At 45.4% G+C, this 20813-nt stretch overlaps 1 long non-coding RNA gene across 3 annotated transcripts in view; it reads right to left on the reverse strand.

Moving 5' to 3' along the window:
* LOC309613361 overlaps window positions 1-20813 on the reverse strand; it is a 182815-nt gene that overhangs the window by 14895 nt on the left and 147107 nt on the right. Inside the window, exon 4 of one of the 3 annotated variants that reach the window (XR_014235679.1) lies at window positions 14124-14253. The exons of 1 other annotated variant lie outside the window; for it this stretch is intronic. This is a non-coding gene — a long non-coding RNA (uncharacterized lncRNA). Of the gene's footprint in view, window positions 1-6647; window positions 10359-14123; window positions 14254-20813 lie in introns of those variants that run through there. One more of the 3 variants, XR_014235680.1, reaches the window with a different exon arrangement.

The raw sequence follows: 20813 nt of genomic DNA on the forward strand, positions 1-20813 counted from the left end.
TTTTGAGAGGGTTGGAGGAGAGGTGGGGAGGACTGACGGGGGTGGCAGCTTAGGGGAGATGATGGTCGTAGGGGAGCAATGGAGGGGCAGACTGAGGCCAAAAAGGGTGGAGTCAGGGTGAGTCTCCAGTTTGCAGCTTTGATGGCTGAGTGGGATGAGGGAGGAAGACACATGGCACCGGGGGGAAGACTAAGAGTTCTGATTTAGACAGTTTGAGATAAAGATGCCCAAAGGATATTTGAGCCTGGATTCCTCCAAAGAAAGGCCTGGCACACAGATTTATGTGCTGGTCGTTTATTTCAGAAGTGATCCCAGGGAACAGGAGTGAGAGACCAGGGAGGCTAATATAAGACAGCATGGAAAGTCAATCAAGGATGTATATTGTGTTGGCCCCTCCATGGGACACTAGCACTGGATCCTCCCAGGGCCTCCTGGGGAACTTACACTACATCTCAGGATTGGCCACCAAAGAGACAAAAGGGAGAAGCATTATCCACTGGTTCTTGTACCTCATTGGTCCAGGGCTTCTCCATGGAATGTTATGCCCTCCCTCTGCCCCCATATCTGAGTTGCACATGTGTAAAGGTCAGGCACTTCCACAGGTAGCCGGGATGAATGAATAGGTGTCCAGGGGCATCAGAGAAGCTCCAAGGCGGAAGCAAGGTGTAAGCTACTTGCTGAGGTAAGTTACTATGTGAACTAAATCAAAGCCAGGGCAGAACTGCCTGCCAGAGCTGCTTCTGGACTTGGAGGTGAGACCAAGGGTCTGTAAGATGATGCACAAGAGGCATCCAATTCATGAGACATCTAGGTGGGACTGTCCAGTGGGCAGATGCATAAATCATCTAACCACTTCTCTGGTGGCGCAGTGGTTAAGAATCTGCCTGCCGACGCAGGGGACACGGGTTCGAGCCCTGGTCCAGGAAGATCCCACATGCCGTGGAGCAGCTAAGCCTGTGTGCCACAACTACTGAAGCCCACGAGCCTACAGCCCATGCTCTGCAACAGGAGAAGCCACTGCAATGAGAAGCCTGTGCACGGCAATGAAGAGTAGCCTCCGCTCGCTGCAATTAGAGAAAGCCCGTGTGCAGCAACGGAGACCCAATGCAGCCAAATAAATAAATTTTTAAAAAAAGAGGAGAAGAAGAAGAAGAGAGGCGGGGGCTGGAGATAAAGATTTGGGAATCATCAGTGCACAGGTGGTGGTTGAAACCATGGGAAAGTGAGCTGAGTGCCAAGAGCAATAAGCTGAGGACGGGACGGCAGCCTGGGGAACACGTCAGGGGAAGGCAGAGAAGAGGAGCCCAAGGCAGAGCAAGAAAGGTTAGGGAGGTAGAAGGAAGTGTGCAAAGTGTGGTTCCGCGGAAGCCAAAGGGGCAGCAAGGGGACTGGTCTGAAGGTCTCTAATTCATCACAGGCCCTTAGAAACCTCACCAGGTCTGGGATTCAGGAGGTGGTGGGTGCCATCAGGAAGAGGAAGTTTAGTACAAGTGTGACATCGGAGGCCAGAAAACAGTGGGCTGAGGTATGAACAGGAGGTATGAAACTGGAAGGAATAGTGCAACCTGCAGAGTCACGGGGATTGCCCTCACACAGGATGAGGACAACAAGGAGGTGGGAACAGATTTTAGGTCAGAGAGTGAGGAGATGAGGGAGATCAGACAAAAAATGATGCACTCTTAAGACTGGGGGAGCACACGGGCTAGAACTGGCCATTTTTCTTTTCCGACTGTGACCTTCACACCTGAGGATCACAGGAAGAGTCTGCTCTAGCACTCAGTTATTGCTATTCGTCAGTTAGCATTTACGAAGCCTCGTGCAAGTAACTGAGGACAATACAAGAATGACTGTGATCCCATCCCTGCTTGTCAGGAGCAGTCAAGCTTAGAGCCTGGGAATTAGCTACGCTCCAGAGGAAGTTAGAAACTGGGCTGGGTCAGGGATGCTGATCTGGGGTCCAGGAGTCTATTCGTTCTTTCAACAAATTTGCTGAGGGGCTACGATTGGCCAGGCCTGATCCAAATGCTGAGAATACATCAGACAACAAAACAGACCAAAATCTTGCTCTCCTGGACCTTATATCTTAACAAGATGTATTAGTCAGAAGAGTCTGCAAAGCATCAGTGGCTTAACCAAGAAATGCTTCATTTATTTCTCCTTCACACAAAGTCCACTGTGATTCTCCAGGGCAACTGTCCTCCAGGCAGTGACTCAGGGGCCCAGAAGGCTTCACCAACTCAGTCTGAGGTTCCTTGGTTGCTATAGCGGAGGAACAGAGGAGAGACGGGAACCTGCCATGGGCTGGTCAGTACAGCAGGAAATACCCACCACACTTTCCTTCAGGACTCGTCACATGGCCTCACCTAATGACACACAGGCAAGAAATCTGGAGGAGCAAATGGAATAACTGGTAAGCACTATCATTTCTGCCCCTTGTGAGGAGACAGCCTATAGACATAATAAATAAATAAGTTATATACTATATAAGAAGGTGGTTAAGTTCCATGGGAGAAGGAGAGCAGGGTAAGGTGGATGGGCAATGTCTGGGTTGGGGGGGAGCATTTTTAAAGAGGGTATTCATGGTAGGTTTCATTGAGAAGGTGGCATTTGAGCAAAGCCTTAAAGGAGGTGAGGGAGCCATTTGAATATCTGGGAGAAGAGTGGCCTCGGCAGAGGGAACAGTCTGTGCAATGGCCCTAAGGCGGGAAGGTGTCTTAGGGAGGAGAGAGCAGTAGTAGGAAGTGAGGTCAGATGGGTAAGGAGGGGGCGGAAGGAGGAGAGGAACAGTGTACGGATTGGGTAGGGCCTTAGAGGCCAATTGTCAAAACTTTGACTCTGAGGGGAAAGGAAGCCACTTATAGGACTGGAGCAAAAGAGCGTGCAGCTTTAACGTGACTCCTCTGGCTGCTCTTTGGAGAAGAGGCTGTAGGGCAGGGAGGCTTCCAGGAAACCAGATAGAAGGCCGTGCTAGTCACCCAAGCGGGAGATGGATGGTGGCTGGGGCCAGGATGGTAGCACCGATGAGAAGCAGTTCAATTCTGGACATTTTTGTAAGTCCGAGCCATGAGGCGGAGTTTCTGGAGCTTTTGTGCTTCATCAGCTCTGACTGTTTACGTCACAACAGTCCAGAGTTCCCGAGATGAAAGTGAGTCCGGGGTGGGGGCGGGGGGAGGCTGGGAGAGCGAAGGTGGAGGGAGGGGGCAGGTAGCGAGTCCAGTGACAAGGCTGAGAACTAACTGGACTCTAAGCCACGCCCTTCCCTGCGCAGCGAGCCTGCGGAGGGATTTGCCTTCAGAGCACGCGGAACCTGCTGACGGGACGGTCATGCCCATTTCCCACGAAACCCCAGCCCTGCAGTCTGGCCACCTGTCAGTTATCACAGATACACGTTAAACAGCAAGGTGAAGAGCCTGAGGTCTGCAAAGTCAAGATGACCTTAAAAGCCAGGGTCAGAGTCAGAAAAGGAACGCTGGTGCCCTGCCTCCGGGCTTCGTGCAGCTGCTTCCTTCTCCTGCTCTTCCCTCTTTGACCCATTTTTACCGAGGTCAGAAGAATTGGGGCAGGGGGGAGAGACGATCCGAGCGAGTCTTTCCGACCTATCCTGTCATCCCACCTCACTCCTCTGCACTTGGCACCGGCTTTGGGAGTCCCCGCACCCGCAGAATGTTCAAGTCTAGCCCTGTGAGGTGGATAGAATGTATCAGGAAGCACAGCAAAACAGCCGCAGTCTGTGTAGTGGTTGGAGGTGAAAAGCAAAGACTCTGGTATTAGAACTGGTTCCAATCCCAGTTTTGTCACCAGTTAGTTATGGTACCTGGGACAGTTACTTTAGCTTCAGTAAGGTTCAGTTTCCCTATCTGAGAAATGGGGATAAAACCTATGTCATAGAATTGTTACAACAGACATTATTGTATGTAAAGTGTCTGACTCAGAATAGGAGGATATGACAGATCCAGTACGTTGGTTTGCTCAAAATCTTTTCTCAAACATCTTCTGCCTTCCTCTACTAGAGAGGGTAGAAGAGGGACAATACTCAAACTCCCAGCTCTTCTGTAGCTAGGGGTGGCCATAAAACCCAGTTAGGGCCAATGGGATGTAGGTAGAAGTCCTTGACTTTTCCAAATAAAAAGGCAGGGCTTCCAAGCATCAAGTCCTTACTCTTCTCTCCACCCCTCTCCCCCACCTTCTTGCCTGGAACTCAACTGTGAGAGTGGAGGTAGAGCAGCCATCTTGCAGTCATGAGGTAACAAGACAAGAATCATAAGCAAAGGATGATGGGGTGGCAAGACAGAAAGCACTGGGTACTTGAGGACATCGTGGAGCTTCTATTTTAGTCCATGGCTACCTGCCCAGAAATTTATTGTTGTGTGAGACAAATACCTCCTCACTGGTATTCACCAGTGTTTGGTGGGGTTTCTGCTATGTGAAGCAAACACAATATCAGTAGCTATCATCATCATCATCACTGTTCTCCTGCATCTATCACAACTTCCAGTCACAGATTTAGATTTTATTATCTAATTGGGGAGCCAATTAGGATTTATTAAATGAACCTCTAAGGTATCATTTCCCAGGGAGTATTCCAAGAAACACTGGTTCTTCCAGATATTAATAGGTGTTCTGAGAAAAGAAAACTCTCTACTGTCAAGTGAACAAATGGTGGTACCTGGCAGAGATATTTTAACAGTGATTTCAAGCCGGTGTACTATCTGAGGGCTTTCCAAAGGATATGTGTAAAAAAAATTATTTTAGAGAATCAGGTTCAGATCCTCAGCTACCATAAGTACTCTTTGCAAAAATTAATATGTCTAAAGACTCCTCATTAGGGTTCCTCTCTCCCTCCTGTCTTTTCATCACGTCCATCTTCCCACCTTACAAAAGAAAGGTGCATCTCCCGCCCGACCAGAAATTACCCTGATGCAATGCACTAAAGTTGTAGAAAGCTCTGTGCCACAAAGAGACGATTCCGAATATTGCTGTTTAACTGGATTCTAATGGCCAGGTCATCCTTTTGCAAGCCTTGTGGTTCCCAATTCTTTGCTTTCAACAGAATTAAAGGACACTCTAATTGAATTGTCAGCTGATAAATCATTAAAATCTTTTCTTAATGATGAATGACCATGTGATCTTCGTCTTATATCTTTGGAATAGTGCAGACGTGAGTGGCAATGCTATTAAATCTATTCTCACCTACTTATTTATGTGAACACAGTTTCTCAATGCCTATATCTGTAAAAATAATAAATAGGAATAGAATGGATGCTGCACCCTGTCTCATTCTAGCAATAAATAACTCACCCATGGATACAAAAAACAATTGAGAAAAAGCGATACTCAGCTTATTAATGAATGCAATTCCAATAAAAATTTAATTTTACGTTTAATAATTTTGCATCATAATGAATTGTAATATTTGTCTGTTGTTTTGACTAATTCTGTGCTAATTATAACTAAGTCCAGAAGAAAAACTTTTACAACGCTTTGCAGCCCTCGACTTACATTTGCTTGTGTGTGTGTAGGTGCAGAAGTATGATAGAGTGACCAGTAAAGGCCTTTAAACATTTAAACATTATTTTAGAATAAAATTCTGTGGGAGGGATTTCCCTGGTGGTGCAGTGGTTAAGAATCTGCCTGCCAATGCAGGGGACACGGGTTCGAGGCCTGGCCCGGGAAGATCTGACATGGCACGAAGCAACTAAGCCCGTGCACCACAACTACTGAGCCCGCGTGCCACAACTACTGAAGCCCACGCACCTAGAGCCCATGCTGTGCAACAAGAGAAGCCACCGCAGTGAGAAGCCCGCGAACCTCAACGAAGAGTAGCCCCCGTTCCCTGCAACTAGAGAAAGCCCATGCACAGCAACTAGAGAAAGCCCGCGTGCAGCAACCAAGACCCAATGCAGCCAAAAAATAAATAAATGAATGAATAAAAATTAAAAAAAAAAAATTCTGTGGGAAAAGTGGAAAGGAGAAAAATGGTGACCATGTGTATCAAAGAAAAGCTTGTTCATGTACTTTTAAACTAGATGGTGGTGGATATCAAATTCTTGTAGCTGGTGTCAAATTGCTGTGGTATTTAGAATTCCTTGGAAAATATTTAAGAGAGCAATGTAAGAGCTTTATTTTTAAATGGCAATATTTATAATATGTCAGAAATCATATCCTTTGCAACTATTTAAACTTATCGTGAAACTTTTTAGATGTTTATTTAAAAAATGGATGGGGGTATACAGTTTTCAAAATTTTGGAGGAGTATACAGGCAAAAATTTGAAGATCACTGCCTTAGAGGATCTGCTTTCATGGATAGATAAAAATGCCAAGTATTAAGAATGATATTGTGGAACTAGTGCTTCTACAATCATTTATTCTTCTGAAAAAGGCTAATTATAATCACTGCCTTCCATATTATACTGTACCCAGCATCCTTTACACATAGATAATGCAAAGCTAAACTTTACTCCTCTCTCTCTCCCACTTAATCACAAAAGACAGCTGTTTGGAATCCAAAGTTATTAATCTATTAATAAGATTTCATCTAAATTGTGAGGACAAGAATATAGTCTACAATCAAGTAGCTTAAAAGAGAAATACATTTGGAGGACAAAATACCAAAAAAAAAAAAAAAAAAAGGATAGGATTCATAACAACAACAAAAAAAAGGATAGGATTCATAACAAAAAGCAAATTAAATATGTTGTCAGTGAGAGCTGAGTAGGAAAAATAGGCAGTGCCAAGGGATGAGAGTTAACTGCTCTGTCCCAGCTGTCTTTTGAAGAATGTATTGTCTACTTTTATGGGATGCATATGTTGGGACCCAGTAGATCTAGAAAGAGATGGAAAAGGCAAAGAATAGCAATCAAGAACAATGAAGATCTGATTTTATTGAAAGGCCTAGATTTCACTTTAAAGTAGTTCACTTATTAAAAGATTTATGTTTCTGTCTAAATAGGAAGTCAAATGGTAACCCAGGGGATGTTTTAGAGTCAAACCTCTCAGAAGAAGGGAATTACTCAGGGTGTATTAAGGATACATTAATATTTTTTTGAAGGGATATTTGTTTTGGTAAAGAATCTTTGGTGATCAAAATTCCTGCTTAGACTTCTTCCACTGTATAAAAGGAAAAATGGGATAAAAGTGAAGAAAATAAAACTTCAGATTATCACAACCATTGTAAGATGATCGACTTGTAGCTTGAATCAATTCTAATAACTAAAGCCAACTTTTGGTTAATAATCATAAGAGATGCTATTAATAATATTAATAATAACTCAATTTATTGGTTACTAACTAGTACTTATAACTGAATAAATTATTCAGTTTCATAACTAATTGTCAAGCTTCATTTAAGCCAAAAGTCCTAACATCTCCTCTGGTAGAGGTGTCATAATGATCTAAAGACAGGAGAGATGTAGGAAAGACCCGACTGATTCACAGTAGGGACTCTTGACATTTGAAAATAAGGAGCCAAGAGAACAGGGCAGTTCTCTCCAGCCCACCCAGGAGAGAGCAGAAGACCTGCTTTTAAGAAATCAAAACAACAACAAAACAATTCTCTCATTTCCAGTCCACTCCAACATCACATATCAAGTGTTAGTTATTTTGGAATGAAGAATAAGACTTTTCCCCAGTGAATTTGCTCCTTCTTCTGCATTGCCTTGCTCATTGTGAGTCTACAACCTGTACACCTGCACACGGCAGCCTTGATTCACCATCTACCATTCTCCCACACTAGAAACCTGGGAATCATCCTTGGTTTCCTCTAATACTTCCCTCATCCACTTCTCTCCATCTGTCTGTCTCCTAGCAAAGAACTCAAACATGTATGGAATAAATGACCTGATTTAATATGATCTATGATTGATCTCTTTCTTCAAGGAGTGCTCTGTGAAAAATGAGGAGCTGGATACAAAAACCCCTTGTCCTTTAGCTCTTCAGGTGCCACCTCCTCCAGGAAGCCTTGCAGACCCCCTTCCACCAATCAGACTCGGGTATGTGACCCTCCTCTGATCTCCCAAAGCACCCTGTGCTTACATTTGCCGAATAACTTATAATTCTGTCTTGCAACCATTAATTTACTTGCCTGAGTCCCCCACTAGTTAGGGACTTTTATACCTGGATCCCCAGTGCCTAGAAGAGTATCTGGTGCAAAATACAAAGACAATGAATGTTGTTGAATGAATGAATGAATGAATGATACAAGGAATAAGTGCAATAAGAGGTACCCACAAAGCAGTCCTATGGGGAGACATATGAAAGAGCAGCTAATTCTGCTATTAGGGTGAGTCAAAATATGAGTTGGAGTTTCCCTAGTGAATAAGGCAAGGAAAGGTGTTATAAGCAGAAGGAATAGCATGAACAAAAGCATGTGGGCAAGAAAGCACATGAAATATTTAAGATAATGGGAGCCTGGCAAAGCTCAAGAACAGCTTTGAGTGGGAGGAAATGGGGCAGATGTGGCTAGAAAAGTTGTTTTAAACAAGTTGTAAAAGATCTGGAAGAGATATCAAGGGGATTGAAAATTATAAAGTAGAAAGTCACTGAAGTTTTTAAGCAGTAGTAACATGATCAGATCTCTAAAAGAGAAAAAATACTTTGTTTCCTTTTTGGTAACTAAAAGCCATAAATCTAACTTCCTCCATCTTTATATTTCTTGCTACTTCATGAAAATAAAAAAACAAAGGCCAGCTGAAGCAATTCCTTGCCTGGTCTGAACTAGGCACTTTTTTTTCTTTTCCTTGTTTTCTGGCCAGTCGCTTGGTGAAGCGAGTGCATCATACAGCTGGGAAAACACGAGCTTCTCGAGTTTGTTTGGCTTCGGAGCTATGTGGGTGAGCGTGAGTCTGGGCAGTGTGTCAGCTCCTTCCTGAAAGTCTGGGTCAAGGAAGTCCACGACACAACCTTGTTTACTTGATTTTGCTTTCAGTGTTGAGAACACTGGTTCTGATGACTACAAAGGTGTATGTGGTCGCTGTTGGCTCACAAGCCTGCAATTCCTTTGAAAAGATGATCTGATTGGGACAACTGTGACCTTATTTTAATACCTCAGTTCCTTTTGAAATGCCCAGATGGAACTTGATGCTTTATTTTCCTAGTGGATTTTGTTCCTGGCTAACCATCTTAGTTCAGTGGGTCATTAGGAGTAATTCTTCAGGACTGAATCGCTGGGCTGGCAGATTTGGAGGTGGGGGACTCCCACCTTGAGGGACCAGTCTGCTAGCCCAGATACATGGAGTTACAGTTAATTGACAAATGTACACTGAGTGCCTGCTTTGTGCCAAGCACTGGGATCCCAACATAATGAAACAGTTTCTACCAGAGTCCAGTAACTAGACTGAAAACTCATCAAAGGTAAAAGCCAACTCTTATTTCTCTTATATCTCCCAAACTGCCTAGTGCAGTTAACTCAAGGCGGAGCCTCAGTAGATACGAAGGTCTTAAATAAACAGGTATATTTCAATTTTGCCCAAAAAATATTTACTAAGAACCTACTATGGGCCAATATCATGTTAGGTAGTAGAGAGACAAAGATGAGAAAGATTGGGCCTTTACCCCCAAACTTCTCACAGTCTGGTGGGGAAGACAGACATTGAAACAATTATTCAGCCTATTTGAATCTGAGCCTCCAAGGAACCCCAAGGCCCCTAAAGAACCTTTTGCCACTTTGTCCCTCCTCTGGAACCCCCAGGCCTCCCTACAAAAAGGCTGGCCGGGATACTGCCCAGCACAATGTCCATTCTGATGCTTTTGCCTTTTCAGTTGGTATTTTACTATCATTCCTACAGGTAGTAATAGAGGCACAAGCCTCTCTTACTTGGGGCTCAGAGGAGGGAACAACTTGACAACACGGCCTGAGACGAGAGCCTGATTAGATCTGGAAGGGGATTATGCAATCTCCAGCAAAACCCAACACAGCAGGTGATGTTTTGTTTCAAGGAGTCTACTCAAACCAAAAAAACCCCTACTCCCCCGAGCATGGATTGTGCAATCCAGATAGAAGGGCACCTGACCATTATTTCATGTTGGAAATGATGGATTCCAGATACAGAAAATCATTTTGAAATGGTATTATAAAACATTTTAATTTTAAAAGTTAATTTAAATAGTCATTTCTTCTGATTCTGCACCAAACATTATCCACAAGCCTGGTTTTGTAGCCATCTTGGTTCAAATAATCTTGTTACCTGCTGAATCCTTAGACTCACTCATGAGCCATAGTGATCCAGAGAACCTTCCAAGGACCAGTTTAAGAATCTTTAGAGCTAACCCTCCAGGCAGAGGAGAAAGGAATGTTTTCGTTTCCTTTTCATCCCTTGCAAAGCTGATGTTTAGAGCCTAGAAATGTGGAACCTTCAACATTCTGAAAAACAAAAAGAAAGAGATGGAGAGAGAGTGAGAAGGAGAAAGGAAGGAAAGAAAAAAAGAACGAAAGGGGGAGGGAGGGAAGAAAAGAGAAAGGGACAGAAAAGAAGGAAAATCATCTACCCAAACCTCTCCTCAGATTTTCAAAATATAAATTCATAAAATCCTAAAGCTGAAAGGGCCAATTTCCCACTTGTAGAAGCATCAAACATCACCTGAGCCGGTTCTTCAGTAAGAACCACAATTATTCTACAGAAACATGTCCACAGTTCTCTGCTCAATTTTATGAGCAAAAGCAATGAAGGAAATCACACTTGTCTGTGTTCTATAGGTAATTGAATTTGGCTTCTTAAAATTCAGGTGTTGGACTGTTGAGCAGAACATGCTAGTTCCTTTGTTAACGCTTTTGTTTCTACCTCCTTTCACCCAAAGCAAGATTTCATAATTGGATTATTTAAAAATAAATTACTGGCACAAGACTAGACTAGTCTCTCGTCACTTTTCCAGCCTCATCTTTCTCCACTTCTTGCTGTGCCCACGAACTAGAGCTCTCGATTCCCATGCAGACACCACACCATTTCACCTCCAGACATTACCCACATCCCCTCTCCACGGAATGACCTCTCCCACAGTTCTCCCTGCAAGCATGGATTTCTCCAGGATGACTTTCCTCCTCTCCCTTCCTCCTCTGGATAAGAAGCCCTTCCTTTGCGCTCCTCTCTCACGCTTAGTGCATCTTTCACCATCCCACTTACCACCTCACATTGTAAGGACCATGTTTGTGCACACACCCGTCTCCCCCTCTCCCCAAACACGGTGACTATGCATCACTTATTTTCACATTCTTATGGCCTAGCATACTATCTGAAAATAGTAGGTACTGGTATCAGTTCTTTATTGCTGCCTAACAAATTGCCTCCAAACTTAGCAGCTTAAAGCAACAATATTGATAATCTCACTTTCTGTGGGTTAGGAATTCAGGTGCAGTTGCAGCTTAGTTGGGTGACTGTGGCCCAGGGTCGCTCACGAGGCCGCAGTCAAGGTGCCAGCCAGGCTGCCATCATCACAGGGGTTACTGCAGGAGGGCTCTGCTGCCTAACTCGCTCCTGAGGCTGTTGGCAGTCTTCAGAAGACCGACTTCCAAGCCAATCACATGGCTGTCCGGCAGGCTATAGGTCCCGCTGGACTCTCGACTGAAGATGTTATTTCCTTACCACATGAGGCTCTCCGCAGAGTTACTCAAAACATGGCAGCTGGATGCCCCCAGAGTAATGGCTCAGAGAGAGACAGAGACAGACAGACAGACAGAGAGCTCACGTGCGTTAGAGCACGTGAGCAAGATGGGAGTCTCTGTCTCTTTGTAACCTCAGAAGAGACATTCCATCACTTTTGCTGTGTTCTATTTGTTAGACCCCAGTCACTAGGTCTAGCCCACGCTCAAGGGGAGGGGACTGAACAAGGACGTGAATACCAGGAGGTATCAGGGCCGACCATGGTGCTTAGTAAATATGTTGAACAAATCGATGCATCTCTCTAGTCAGAATGAGTTTTTCCCTCCCTGAAGATGTACAGCATTTAATCTATTTATTAAGCAACACAGCACAGTGTGTGTGACTTTTTAGCTGAGCATGTGCTCATACGCGTCAGTGGATTATAAGCAACTGCATAAAAACAGTGCCAAATATATGGCTGAAATGAAATAAATAATTATTGATTGGGTGAGTAAGGGCAAGAAAGGTTGACAGAGACTAGTATGTGTCCATCAATATTTGTTCTTCAGTAAAGGAACTGTCTTACTTTTAGCTGGGCACATAGGTGTTCCACCAGAGACTATATTTCCCAGTGTCCCTCACAACTAGAGATTGGCCATGTTACCAGATTTTGGCTAGTGGGATATGAGTAGAAGACTGGGAGAGCACTTTTCTTCCTTTCTTCCCCCACTGACTGGGAGACAGAGGTTTGGGTGGGTTCCTATGAAAGAAGATAAACAACGAGGGTGGCAGGACCACCCTATCAGACAATTTCCGTATGGACTAGTACCTGAGGCAGAGCTAAACTTTTACCTTATAAAAGCTACGTGCTTTATATATATATGTGTATATATATATTACTCAGCCATGAAAAAGAATGAAATAATGCCATTTGCAGCAACATGGATGGACCTAGAGATTATCATACTAAGTGAAGTAAGTCAGACAAAGACAAATATCATATCATACCACTTATATGTGGAATCTAAAAAAAAAAGATAAAAATGAACTTATTTACAAAACAGAAACAGACTCACAGACTTAGAAAACAAACTTATGGGTACCAAAGGGGAAAGGTGGCGGCAGGGGGAGAGATAAATTAGGAGGTTGGGATTAACACACACACATTACCATATAAAAAATAATCAACAAGGACCTACTGTATAATACAGGGAACTCAATACTCTGTAATAACCTATATGGGAAAAGAATCTGAAAAAGAATAGATATGTGTATATGTATAACTAAATCACTTTGCTGTACACCTGAAAGTAGCACAACATTGTAAATCAACTATACTCCAATATAAAATAAAAATTTTAAATAAAATAAAATAAAAACAATGTGCTTTAGGGTCTTGGTATTATATCAGTATAGGCTATTACCTGTCTGGTACAGAGTTTTTAAAAAATCCAAAAAGAAGTCTCCCACGACCCCGTCCCCTACCCCAGAGCTTGCCCCATGTTTTAAGCATGCTCTAGGAACTCCACAAATATTTCTTAGATCAAATTGTGCCTGAAGACCCACTGGGCTGTGCTGGTGAATAAGAGAGGAGTATTAAAGTCACCACCTTTCCCTACAGTCAGGTGAGCACAGGCTTCTTGGGTCAACTCTTGTAAAATTCAGGGCTATGAGGCTTCTCAGTGAAGCAGCTACAGCAGCATGGAGTGGCCTGAACTTTCAGAGGTCGGAGGCAGAAAGCCAGCAGGGAGAGGCTTACGTCAAAATGGATTCTTCTCAAGGAAAACCTGTCCAGATTGAGGTTTCCTCACAGGATGTTGATTTGCTTTCCCAAAAAGGAGAAGAGTTCTCAGCCCAGCTCCTGCAGAGGGCCAGGCCAGCAGCTCCTCCAAAGCCCGCAGCCATCAAGGGCAGGTGTCCCACTGGGCAGCAGCAGTACTGTCAGCCTTGCTCCGCACTCTGCTCTTGGAGAGCCAGCCAGCTCTCCCATCCTGGAGGAACAGGGCCTTAATCTGGAGCTGGAAAGGATCCATGGCCTCGAATTGAATGTTTTTGTTCGGTTTGTGTTCTTTTACAGTATATGGACAGAAGGCTCCAACCAACACCATCCGCAGATGCCAAAATAAAAGGCTCACCTAGCCAAATCCTCTCTGCTGAGGCTGGCTCAAGGAGATGACAAACCCTTGTTAAAATACAGGAAGGGGAGAGGAAGGAAGTGGGATACACTTGCCTAGATTGAAAATCTGTTAATAAGATAGCTATGTGCCAAGTGCAGAGTAATTTGAGGCTATTTCTCTTTTATGGGAAGGTAAATTGGAGAAACCAGAAGAGGAAGAAGGGTTGAGGAACTCCAGGTTGAAGTCTACAGATTCAGTCGTCTTGGAATGTGGGGAAGCCTTCAAGAAGCATTCAGGGTACTAAAGACGACAGCCAGGTCCATTACCGATGGTGATTCCGAGTGGGCAAATGTTTTCATGCTGTTGTTCTCAGAGGACGGAGACAGTCAATCTGACCGAAGGGTGGTTTTATGCAAGGGGACTGAAGGGACTCACCCTTGAAGGATGATTAAGGTTTTCCAGGTGGTCACTGGCATGCAGTGGAGAGCATGTCAGGCGGGGAGAGGCTTGAACCACACTCCAGAGGTCTCAAAGGGCAAGGTATGTTTCTGGAATTCCCCATAACCTAAGAAGGTAGAATCATAGGGCACCTGAATTAAGTCTTTGATAAGAAAGAATAGAGATGACTTCAATTAAAAATATGGAGACTATATACAAAATAGATAATGAATAAGGACCTACTGTATAGCACAGGGAATTCTACTCAATACTCTGTAATGACCTACGTGGGAAAAGAATCTAAATGAATCTAAAAAAGAGTAGATATATGTGTATGTATATGTATAGGTATAACTGATTCACTTTGCTGTACAGCAGAAACTAACACAACATTGTAAATCAACTATACTCCAATAAAAAAATTTTTTAAATGTTAAAAGATATGGAGAAAATAGTGCAAAGGAGATGGGAGGGGATGAGGAAGAGTTAATAGAGCAGAGAGAAAAGAGAGACAGAATCCGTTCCCTAGGATCCAGCTATAACAGGAGCATAGGGTTCAGCAAAATGGTTGTAAAACTCGGTGGTTTAAAAGTCACAGGCTCGGGGCTTCCCTGGTGGCTCAGTGGTTAAGAATCTGCCTGCCAATGCAGGGAACACGGGTTTGAGCCCTGGTCTGGGAAGATCCCACATGCCGCGGAGCAACTAAGCCCGTGAGCCACAACTACTTAGCCTGTGCGTCTGGAGCCTGTGCTCCGCAACGGGAGAGGCCGCGACAGTGAGAGGCCCGCGCATCGCGATGAGGAGTGGCCCCCGCTCGCCACAGCTAGAGAAAGCCCTCGCACAGAAACGAAGACCCAACACAGCTAAAAATAAATATAAATAAATTAAAAAAAAAAAAAAAAAGTCACAGGCTCTTGAGTCAGCCACTGCACCAGTGTCCTAGGGCTGCTGTAACTACATACCACACACTGGTGGCTTAACCATCAGAAACTTATGGCCTCGCCATTCCAGAGGCTAGAAGTCCAAGATCAAAGTGTTGGCAAGGTTGGTTCCTTTTCAGGCCTGTGGGGGAGAATCGGTTCCATGTCCCTCTCCTAGTTTGTGGTGGTTGGCTGTCAATCCTTGGTGTCCCTTGGCTTGTAGATGCAGCACCCTGTTCTCTGTCTTCATGGTCACACAGCATTCTCTGGGTGTCCATGCCTGTGTTTGTGTCCAAATTTCCCCCTTTATAAGGACACAGGCATTTGGATCAGACCCACCTTAATGAACTCATTTTAACTTGATTACCTCTGTAGAGACACTCTCTCCAAATCAGGTAACATTCACAGGTACTGGGAGTTAGGACTTCAACATCTTTGCTGGGAGGGGGCACTCAGTTTAGCCTATCACAGCCATCTCGGTTTGAATCCCAATTCTGACACCTCACTGGCTGGGTGGTCTTACAAAAACTCTTATTAGCCCCATTTTACGGGACGGAGAGCATCCTCGGTGCAAGGATGAGCACGGAGTAAGCACCTGATCCGCATCAGGGGTTACTACTGCACGCCCTGAAGGACCACATAGGCAAGTCAAGCCCTGGCATCCTTCTACATCAGGAATGGAGACTGAGGGGCCACGAACAGGCCCCTGTTTTACTCAGTACTTTCCCCCCACCTCCACTGCCTAGCCTAGTGCCTGGAATCTTAGGGGCTCAGTAAATACTTTCTGCAGTTTATGACTCTCTAACTCAGTTTAAATTTTGAGCCACTGTACCCCCAGGGTGACAGTAACTGAACCGATCAATCTGGGGTTTCCCTCTCTTTTTTCTTGGGATTGTGGCTCAATTTCAGTGAATCCCATTGTGCTGGGACTCAGGACGGAGGCGTGGGAGCTCGTCGTTGTCTCGCTGGTCCACCAGGCCTCTGAAGAGCCCCGGTTTGTCCTGGTTGGTCCTACAGCAGCAGTCTGCACAGGCCCTGTTCCCATCTGAACGCCCCGGCCTCCCCCACGCCCGGCCGCCGTGTTTCCTCCGTACCAGCCCAGAACACAGAAGTCTTTCTGAGTCTGTCTGAGGCTTCATCTCTGCAGCCAGCCACTCATGGGGGTCTCTGTTTCCCCCAGGCAGAGCACTCCTGCCCCTGGGCTCCCCAAAGTTTTCTGAGGACCTGCAGCCCCCCGACCCTGCATCCTGAGACCACCCCACCCCGGCCCTCATTAACCCCCCCTTTACCGTCCCAAAGCCAGCCGGACTGGAGGAATCTTTGCTCTCTCTTTACTGAATTGTCCGCAGGCATTGCAGGGATAACCCCCATCTTCTCCATCCACTGAAGAACTCGGGTTTGGAAAGCAAAGCCAGGAAGAGACCTGCAGTCTTCCTCCCCACTCAGCCTCCCAGGCATGGACCCAGACCAGTCTATTGACTCAAGGGGGAAATACCAGGAAAGGGGAAAAAAAAATAAGTTAAGATTGAAAAAATATTATCCCAGCTTGTTTCAGTGAATCAATAAATGAATACATGGCACGGGCCCACAGAGCTTGGGGGAGATCCTAGGCCAGCTTCGTGAAAAACCTCACTCCTGAGACTCCACTAAGGCCTCTGTTCCCAACGAGAGGGCCCCAAACCCCTCACAACTCTCCCACCCAGAAGTCTCAGCTCAGGGCTGAAGCGTCTACAGTTGAGGTGCTGCCTGGCCACGTGCCCCAGGTAGGATCACAGGTTTCCTCCCCCCTGCTCCCAAGTGCGGCTGGCAGTTCCAATGAGCACTTGGCCCTGCTGCCTGGTATTATCACAGTTAATATTTGACATGGCTGACCTCCTTGCTACCTGGAACCGGTTCTTACTCAACCTATGCAGCAAAGTGAAAGTTTTGCCACTTACTACCCAGGTGACCCTCTCCCAGCCTCATTTTCCTCATAGGTAAAATGGGGATAAGAACTCCCACCTGCCGGATTGCTATGAGGATTAAGTAACATTACCTAAATAAAGCCCCAAGCCCGTGGCCCTCTAGGCGATGTCTGCTGCTGCGAATCACTGTGGTTGTGGCTATGGCTTGCTTGACCCGGCTCTCCTGTACCTCACCTGTGCGGAGAGCGAGGGGCGGTCAGGCTACCAGTGTCACCACAGCACAAGGGGCCCTGCCTGTGGACTTCACCCAACAGAAGGGCCATCACTAAAACCCACTCATGCCTTAAACCACCCCAGATTAAGATCAGCATTGATCCACTCAATAGCTAAGCTCTTATGAAACATCAACCTGGCACTTGCATACATGAGCCTGGCACTTGCATACACCTGAAAAAGGGCTCCACAGGGAGATACACATGGGCAGAATAATAATGAAATGGGCTAAAACAACTGGGTTTAAATGGAAGGAAATCATTTGTTTGCTTGTGGTCATTGATTTATTTATACCACCTTCAGAGCCTCTTGTGTTTCCAAAAAGGATGTAAGGAGGCCCGGGAGAAATAAGGAACTTTACCCAGGAAGTCGTCTGTGAGCTTGGCCTGGAAGACTGTCACTGGATAGCAGTGAGGACAGAGATACTCTGGGAACAGCATGTGCAGGGACGTGGCTGTGTGGACACGCCGGGCACAAGATGCTACTTTTCCCAGGAAGGAAGCGAAGTGCTCACCCCCAGATATCCACACACCTTCTCCTTCACCTCTTTCAGGTTTCTGCTCAAACATCATGTTCTCTACCAGGCCTTCCCAAATCACCAGCGGCATGCTGGAGCCGGCAAGTACCAGCTCAGGAGAGCTGACTTAAATGTTCAGGAAACTTGCAAGCTGGTTAGTATACACGGTGATTAATGAGAATTAAATTATGTAAATGTATAATTAAATGAATTGTATTAGAAATCAAGATTTAAAATATCCAAACTCATCACTTCTTAATATTTTTTGGCTCGTTTATGCCAACAAATAGTATTCTTTACATATATATATATACATATATATATATTCTTTTTCAGATTCTTTTCCATTATATTGAATATAGTTCCCTGTGCTATACAGAGGCCCTTGTTGGTCATCTATTTTGTATAGAGGAGTCATCACTTATTAACTATTTTACTATTATCTCTACTCAAACTTATTTATATCTACTATATTGGTTTGGTAGAAGTTGTGTATAATATTGTGCACTTCTTCCCAATTTCGTGTTTAATGATGTCACATTCATAGCATGCAATCTGCCATGACAAGAATATTTACACCATTGAAATCGGCCATTGCTACAAATCAGGACTTTTTCCACCCGGAAAGCCAGGTATTGAACATTTCCCAGCACCCCGCTGCTGGCCACCTTCCCGCTTCCCACTCCCAGCCCCATTTGCTCTGATTTGTTGTTTCCATAGACTGTACTACTCTTTAACATGTTGCACAATTTGCTCGGTATCATTATTTTCTATCTCGCTACATCAGAAGTAAGCTCCATGAGGGCAAGGATTTTTCTTCTATTATGTCCTTCACGTATTTCCACACCCAAAGAGTGCCTGCCACCTGGCTGGTGCTCACTAAATCTGTATGAAATAATGCTGGTGAACGCTGGACTCACCGCGGGGTAAGATGGGTGGGCATGGGGCTGGGGATGGAGCAGGAGCCCCTTCCACCCCTCTGCCTTCGCCCAGCCGCGCACAGCCGCGGTTTTCCTGAAACTCAGGCTGAAGCTCTCTTTCCCTCCCTCCATCCCTGCAGTCCCTGTGCTGCCTGCAGCCTGAGGGGTGTCTTATGTAAATGTGTCCCCCAAGGGCCCAAGTCTGAGGATTCACTTTTCCCCGCCAGCTCTAGTCACAGGCCAGAAGGTGCTCAGCACACGTTCCTTAGTGCTCTGGAGACCAGCGCTTTGCATCTCTAGGGCAGAGTGGTTCCCAAGTGGCCCCAGGCCAGCAGCACCCGCAGCACCTCATTGGATATGCAAATTCTTGGGCCCCACCCCAGACATTTCGAGTCAGAAGTTCTGGGGATGTGGCTGTCTTAGTTTGCTCAGGCTGCTAGAGCAAAATACCACAGCCTGGGTGGCTTATAAACAACAGGAATTTATTTCTTAGTTCTGGAGGCTGGAAGTCTGAGATCAGGGTGCCAGCATGGCGGGGTGAGGGTCACAGACATTTCATTGCATCCTCATGTGATGGAAGCGGCAAGGGAGCTCTCTGGGGTCTCTTCTATGCAAGCACGAATCCCATTCATGATGGCTCTGCTCTCATGACCTAATCGTCTCCCAAAGGCCCCACCTCCTGATACCAAGAGGGTTAGGTTTCAACATATGAACTTTGGGGAGACACATTCCAACCCTAGCAGAGGCCCGGCGATTTGCGTTTCCAAGATTCCAGTGCAGTGGTTTGAAGACCACTGATCTAAGCCTGAGTTCTCTAAAGCAGTGGTTTTCAAATGGGGCTATGTTTTTACCTGCCTTCCTCCCCCCCGAGGAGACATTAGGCAGTGTCTGGAGACACGTGTGGTCATCAGATTCTGAGAGTCGGGGTGCTACTGGCATCCAGTGGGTAGAGGCCAGGGACACTGCTCATCCTCCTACAATGCACAGGGCAGTCCTCCACAGCAAGAATTACCTGCCCAAAAGGTCAGTTGTGCGGGGGTGGAGAACACTGCTCTAAGGTAGCCTCACTCCCCCATATCCATCCAGCCCTCCTTTGCTTCTTTCCTATCACATGTTCTTAGCACCCAGCAGCTGATAAAAACCAAGATGCCAGCCTCTGACAGGCAGCTGTGAGGAAGACAGATGAGACTGGGGACCTGCTTCATGCAGAGTCCCTGCACCGAGGAATACAAGCACTGCAGCTGACCTTTACAACCCAGCATGTAAGTGTTATGATCAGAGAACTATCAAGGAGATGCTCCCAAGCCAAGCTTGGAGCATCAGGGAGGACTTCCTGGAGAAAGTGGCTTCTGTGCTGAGACTCAGAGTTAGGATTCATCAGGGATGGATGGATGGGGGATAGCTTTCCTTACAGAGAACTTACTATGTTTCAGTCACAATGCTGTGTGTTTTATTATCTCATTTCATCCCTGAAACACTTTCCAAGGTTGATACCATTATTATCTCCATTTTATAGATGGCGACACTGATGTCCAGCTACACTAAATAACTTGCCTAAAGCCACAGAGCTGGGAAACATTGAAGCAGGGATTTGAATCCAGGTCTGTAGATTTTAAAGCCTGACAGGAGGTGATTGCCTGACAGAAGGCAAAGAAGGTAGACGGGAAATTTTTTAAAAAACACCACTAACTCTTGTGTTAAGGGCTGAACTGTGTCCCTCCCACCGCCCCAAATTCATATGTTGAGGTCCCAACGATCTCTAGTACCTAGAGAATGTGACTGTATTTGGAGATAAGGTCTTGAAAGAGGTGATTAAGCTAAAATGTGACCATTAGGGTGGGCCCTAATCCAATATGACGGATGTCCTTATAAGAAGTGGAAACCTGGACGCAGAAAGGGACATCAGGGACATGCATGCACCGGAAAGACCCTGTGAGGACACAGCAAGGCAGCCGTGCACAAGCCAAGCAGAGAGACCTCAGAAGAAACCAAACCTGCTGACACCTTGATCTTGGACTTGCAGCCTCCAGAACTGTGAGAAATTGAATTCTTTTGTTTAGGTCCCCCAGTCTTCTGTGCCAGCAGCCCGAGCAAACTAATACACCTTGTTTCCTCTTTGGGGACATTGCTTTGAGGGTGGGTAAACTTAAGGC

The sequence above is a fragment of the Balaenoptera borealis genome (genome assembly GCF_965194805.1).
Source record: "Balaenoptera borealis genome assembly, chromosome: 1".
NCBI lineage: Eukaryota > Metazoa > Chordata > Mammalia > Artiodactyla > Balaenopteridae > Balaenoptera > Balaenoptera borealis.